Source organism: Ictidomys tridecemlineatus, chromosome 10, assembly GCF_052094955.1.
Source record: "Ictidomys tridecemlineatus isolate mIctTri1 chromosome 10, mIctTri1.hap1, whole genome shotgun sequence".
Classification (NCBI taxonomy): Eukaryota; Metazoa; Chordata; class Mammalia; order Rodentia; family Sciuridae; genus Ictidomys; species Ictidomys tridecemlineatus.
In genome coordinates this window covers 17,929,108-17,936,056 of record NC_135486.1, presented here as the reverse complement: position 1 = coordinate 17,936,056, position 6,949 = coordinate 17,929,108, and the positions used below count along the sequence as shown (strand labels likewise).

General features: G+C 35.2%; 1 pseudogene; it reads left to right on the top strand.

Moving 5' to 3' along the window:
• Positions 1-1,409: 1,409 nt before the first annotated feature.
• Positions 1,410-6,522, top strand: LOC110597629 (ribulose-phosphate 3-epimerase-like; annotated as a pseudogene).
• Positions 6,523-6,949: the final 427 nt, after the last annotated feature.

The following is a 6,949-nucleotide window of genomic DNA, read 5'->3' as shown; positions in this document are numbered from 1 at the left end:
TGTGCCTTCTTTCTTCAGTGGGTAGGAAATTAGAAAGTATTTTCGGTACTTTTTCAACTTACATAGATTAAAGACTTGTAAGCTATTCCATTTTGCATAACAAGATAAAAAGAATTGGTGTATATTTGCAGTAAAGAATAAAAGGGGCAAAAACTACATTACTGAGCAGGATGTCAGACCAGCCATGAGGAGGAACAAAGGGAGAAAGAATCAAAGGATGGATTCAGCTCTAACACACAGGAGGCAGAACACGGGTAAAGGTAGGGATCCAAGTCAGAAATTAGTTCTCTCTCTCTCACTTGAAGGTGAGCTAACAAACTTTTAACTTAGGGCTCATGACATCTCCCTTGCTTTGGCTCCAGAGTCTGAAGCAGAACTGAGCATTTCACACAGGATCCAGTGGATCCTGGAATAAAGGCTGGAGAAAGAACATTGGAAAGGAGACAAACAGGATATGGTCCTCATAGGTGCACCTTCTGGTTTCACAATAGCACTTTGACCTTCTGCTCATGAAGCTGATTTGTTCCTGGGCATATGTCCATGTGTGGTGGTGCACTCCTTTTCATGCCAGTCCATTTCAGCCTTATTCTTAACCTTGCACATTCACCCTGGGTGAGAATTTGATTATAGCTGTAAGTTCATGCTGACTAAACTCACCACTGTATTAGAAATTTAATAGCATTTCTTAGAATTCTGGAAGCACTGGAATATATTACTCTCACCCTGGTTTTCTTATAGTACCACAATCTTTCATAAGCTACTAATCTTCTAGTTGATTAAATATTAGAAGCTTAAATATATAGACGATGTCCGCTTTAATCTTGTAATGTTATTTTATGTAAAATGCAAGCTACCTTCCCAGAATTTAGCTAAACTTATTTTCTATTATAGTTTTTTTAGTTTTCTTACTGATTCATACTTAAGTCTCTTCTTTCTTGGTTCATTCTTTCCCTACAGAAAGTTGGCCTTATTCTCAATTGAAAAACTATGAATGATTTATCTTGGAATCTTTTAAAAATTCTTGTGGTTTAAACGATTTCAGTAGTTAGACTATTTTCATCACTGTGAGACAATCCTCCCTGACATCAGATCAGTACTTGCTTTGCAAACCTCACTGTCCTGGTTTTCTTTTTTTTTTTTCTTTTAACCCCCTTAACAAAACAAGTGAAATTTTCTTGTGGGTTACCACAGCCCTCCTGGGTTTTCTTATTGTGAAAATTCATTTATACATTCAATATGGCTTATTCAAATCTTTTACATGCTAGTTTTCCAGGAGCATTCAAAGAATGACTCAACACTCCCCTTCCAATAGCTCATAAACGAACTGAGGACACAAAAGTACATGCCCACATGAAACTCTGAAACAAAAGAAATAATAATAATAGTAATAATAAGCATTCTTATGCAGAATGGCGGTAAATTCTATATGTCAATCAACTGGGCAAAGGGAGGCCCTGGGAGCTGGAAAAGCTTTCTGGATGTGTATGTGAGGATGTCTTTTGGAAAAGATTGACATTTGAATCAACCCTTACCCATGTGAGTGAGCATCATTGATTCTGATGAGTCCCTGAAAAGAACAGAAAGGTGAGTTTGCTCTCTTTTGGAGCTAGGATGTCCCTTTTCTCCTGCTCTGGGACATCAGAGCTGCCAGTTCTCAGATCTTTGCGTTCTAGCAGGCTAGTTTTTTTGACCATTAGCTTTGGACTGGAAGTTACACCATGGGCTCCCCTGGTGTCAAGTCTTTGATTTTGGACTAGATTACACTACCAACTTTCTTGGCTCTCCATCTTGAAGACAGCAATTTGTAGGTCTTCTTGACCTCCACATCATTCTGCATGAACCAAGTCATGCAGAATTTGTGTGTGTGTATGTGTGTGTGTGTGTGTATATTTTTAATTTTAATTTTGCTGTTGTTGTTATTGGGAATTAAACCCAGGGGTATTTAACCTCCGAGCCACATCCACATTTCTTTTTAAAAATATTTTGTTTATAAACAGGGTCTTGCCAAATTGTTAAGGTTGGCTTTGAACTTGCAATACTCCTGCCTCAACCTCCCTAGCTCTTACAGGAGTGCACCACTTTGCCCAGCTATATACATACACTTTTATATATCCTATTGCTTCTGTTTTTCTCTGGAGAACCCTGACTAATGAGTGAAATTTTTTTTTAAGAGAGAGAGAATTTTAATATTTATTTTTCAGTTTTCGGCAGACACAACATCTTTGTTTGTATATGGTGTTGAGGATCGAACCCGGGCCGCACGCATGCCAGGCGAGCGCGCGCCACCGCTTGAGCCACATCCCCAGCCCTAATGCGTGAAATTTTACCATTTACAAAGGTCATTCTAATTTTTGATCCTACAATGATCCTGTGTGAAGGATGCTATTGGCAGCCTCATTTATAGAAGAGAAACCAAATATAAAAAAGTGATATGAATTATCCTGATTTTCAATCTTAAATAGAGTTTGCAATGGATCTTCCCAGTCCAATGACTACTGCTTATCACACTACCTCTCAACAGTGAAAAACCAGACATGCTTCCTTGCCTCAATTACCCATAGTGCCTAGCAGTAGCATTTGAGGTAATACCATATAAATAGTGCTACAACAGTGTGGAGCTCAAAGTAAGCACTCTTGTCATATCACTTATTGATATTTTTTATTCTAAATGTTATAAGAAAGGGAAGAGTGTTTCATAGAAAATATTGGGGCTTGAACTTCAAATAAGAAACGAGATGAGACATGTAGCTGGAAGAGAGATTCTTAGGCATGAGATGACCTAAACCGAGCCCTGGATACAGGAGCTGGCATGCTGAGGCTGGACAGTGCAAAAGCTGCCCTGGCTGAGGTACAGGCCTCATGAGTGGTAGAGAAAGATGCTAGGAGCATATAGTCAGGTACAAATAAGAGGATGCTGAATGTCCCTGAATGTCAGGCTGAGGAACTTTATTTTAGAGGTCATAGTGAGCTTCAGTAGGATTTATGCCTGGAAGTGGCTACATCAAATTGCTTTAGGAAGATTGTGTGTGTGTGTGCCTAGAAGCAGCAAGACAGTTAGAAAGCTGGTATAGATCCACACCTTAGGCAATGTCCACCAGGAGCAGAGAGGGGCAGCTGGGATGGAGAAGGAACAAACAAATGTGCAACAACTTTCAAAAAAAGGAAAAAGAACAAATTAGGAGATGACTAAATAGAAAGAAAAAGTCAAAGACCATGCAGAGATTTCCAGTCTGGAAAAAGGCACTAATTAGAACAAAGAAAAACTGAAATTACTATCATGAAGCTAGAAGTAATGGACATGAGGGACATGAGCTCAAGAACCTTTTTTCTTTTCAAAATTATAGGAATGCATATATGCTCCTCAATCTCGACATTGATAACCACCCTTAAACCAGTAAGAGTGATAAAGAATAGCGTGACAACTTCCTAGGAGAAACTGAATCATAAATAACTTCTCAAAAACCTTTATTTATTTATTTATATGTATCTGAAGTCATGATCAAATGTTCCTTTCTCTTATTTCAAAGCAAACATTTCTAGAATCAATTTTTCATTGTATTATTGCTATGCTCCAATTCATCTGCACAGAATCATACCCCTCATTCTAAAGTCTAAAATCCTAGACTGAAAATACCATATGGACCATAGACATTTATTCTACTGTTGTTTTTTTTTTCCTCGCCAAAATATATTTGTTTTAGTTTAGTTTAGTTTGAATATCCACATATATTTTCACATGTATATTCCTATGTTTATATACATTCATATACATATGAATGTACCCTAATAGCAACCAAATTCTTGATCATACATTTTCATATATATTCAGTTATACAATCATAAACTATAACTAAAACAAATTGTAAACATCCATCTCAAAAGAAAAATAACTATATATAAATTTATATCCACTTAAATATTTTCATATATTTTTACATATATGTTCATATTTGTATTCTTATGTATGGATAAAAATGTTCAACCCCTAAATTAACACTAAGTATTTTTCTACATTAGTCCTATACCTACCAATACACTTCAGAGAAACCTCTATACATATAAACCATAACATTTTACATGAATGTACCTATGTCTTGGGGGATATAAATTCATAAATTCACATAAAAACACATAAATATCACATATATACATATGTATATATACACACACATTTCCATAGACAAAACCCAGAGTTTGCATGTAATATAACAATATTGCTTACCTTAAAAATATACATAGATAAAAGTATATATATATATTTTATATATAATATTACCTCTATATTTATATTTATATTCATATATATTGATGTATGCATTCTAAAGGTAAACTATCTCCTAAACCAAAGGTGTAACTCAAAACTAAACCTAACCTTACCCATAATCATGAGATTTTTAAACAAAAATTATAAATATTACTTTTAATATCCATATATATTTTAAAATATATATTCCATATATGTTTGTATATATTCATATATATGTGAATTACCCTAACAGCAACCAAAATTCTACCCATAAATTTTCATATATATTCAGTTAAATAATCATATCCTATATCTTACCAAAATTGTAAACATCCATCTATAAAGAAAAACAACTATATACAAATCCATATCCATCTAAATATTTTCATGTATTATTATATATATATTTACATTCGTATTCCTATATATGGATAAAAATGTTCAAACCCAGTACTATTGTGTTGTGATCTATTTGATTCTTGAAGTTGAGAAGGGATTGTTTGATGTATGTAGATGCTCCATTGTTTGGGACATAAATATTTATGATTATTATGTCTTGTTGATGTATAATTCCCTTAACAATATGATGTCCTTCTTTGTCTCTTCTGATTAACTGGTTTGAAGTTCACTTTATCTGATATAAGAATAGAAACCCTTGCTTTTTTACATGATCCATGTGAGTGATATGTTTTTTCTCATCCTTTCACCTATCTTATTATTCACCTATCTTGCCGAGAAGTTGCCTGTCTGTTTTCTTGGTTTTGACCTCGGAGCAGCCAGGAACCTTACCTCCTCTATTCTGCTATCTTGGGTTACTCCCTAGTCTACTGTTTGACTCAGTAATACTTCTCTTTTGAAAAGCCAAAAGACTTTTTGATTATATGGATTGTAGATATCTCTACATTTGATATCAAAGCATAAATGTTTAAAATAATTATCTAGATAGTCACTTAAGCTTACAATGACACATCAATTATATGTTAACCTTAATAATGTATTTTATGACAAGTAATTATATTTTATCAAAAAGACAATTTAGCGAGAAGAACAGCATTATTAGACATTTTTTGTAAATTCCTCTCATGTCTGAATGGATAGTAGATAACTGGATTCCCATACAACTTCTGTATTCAGTCTATCTCAATATATTATCTTGATAGAAGTGTGTACACGATTCAGAAATCCAACCTCATAAATATATGCCACTGGGAAAAGACGGGTGTTTTAATAGCTTTCTAAAGAAAATTATCAGTATTTATTTATATATAGCACCCAAACTGTATAAGCAGTAGTTTCTTAATGTTGGCTTGAAATATAGAATTAAGTATCAACAAACTTTTTTGCACTCTGTCACGTTAGTATCTGCTGATCTCTTTTGAATTTTTTAAAAATTAAATCTAATTATTGTTATATGTTGTCAATGGATAATTATTTTTTATTTATTTGTATGTGTGCTGAGAATTGAAGCTGCCTGTCCTGGTGCCTCACACATGCCAGGTAAGCGCTCTACCAATGAGCCACAACCCCAGCCCTCTTTTGCACTTTGGGGAAACTGTTGAGGCCATACTAGTGGATATACATTTTTCAAAATTTTCAGAAAACCAGAACCATAGTGTCAGGCTGCAGGATTAGCCCATCTGGTTGCAGCAGTGACCTGGTCAAGTTAGGAGCCAAGTGCTTCCAGATGCTATATTCTGGTGCCAATTATCTCTACCTGGATGCACACTGATCTTCAGGAAGGTCATATTTCTTTTCTTTCTTGTTCTTTTTTTTTTTTGGGGGGGGGGCGTTCCCATTATCACCTTTGGTCACCTTGTGCTTGAAAGTTTATGAAAACAACTAAGCCAAGTTTTCCTTTGACAAGCACATGATGGTCCAGGTCAGAACCCTGGGTAAAGCAAATGATTGCAGCAGGATCCAAGCAATACATACGTCTCATCTTGAGGTTACTGAGAACCTGGGGCTCTGATTAAAGACAATTGGGAGAATGAGATGATCTTACCAAACTAGGAGGGCTGAACATTTTCATGGCCTTGGTCCTAGTGGGGGGACCTGAATCTGCACAACAGAAATTCATGAACAATATGATGTCAAAGGTTCATTGGTTAGAACCTGGCTCCCATATAGAGGTGGATGGTGGAGTAAGTTGCAACACTGTCCATTAATGTGCAAAGGCAGGAGCATATGTGATTGTGTCTGGCGGCACCATTATGAGGAGGAAAGGTAACAGACCTGTGATCAAATCCCTAATGAGCTGCTTAGAAAGGTCCTCTTGATCAAAGAAACCACAAGGAACCCAGTTACTGCTCTTGAAATCATTTTACTGGAAAACTACCTCACCATATCACAATGAGGCAGGGCAGCTTTTCTGAGCAATTATTCATGTCAATGATTCAAATCTACTGGTGCAGAATTTTCTAAGAGGTTAGAAATTGATGTATATAACTACACTTTAAGTAATACAGTTTAAAGACTAGTCTAGTGAAATGTTTTATTTTTACTGGGAAAGACTTGATTTTAAATAGAGTAAAAAATCTGGCTGAAGTCGTGTTACAGTGTTGCATCTTGATGCCTAAGTAGAGTGTATTAGTTAGTACGAAATTTTTAATTTTATATTTATAAAAATGAATTATCTCTTGTTTCATAGCAGTTTCTAAAAACAAAGGAAATGAGTAAGTTTTTCCTATTTCATGTCATTTTGAT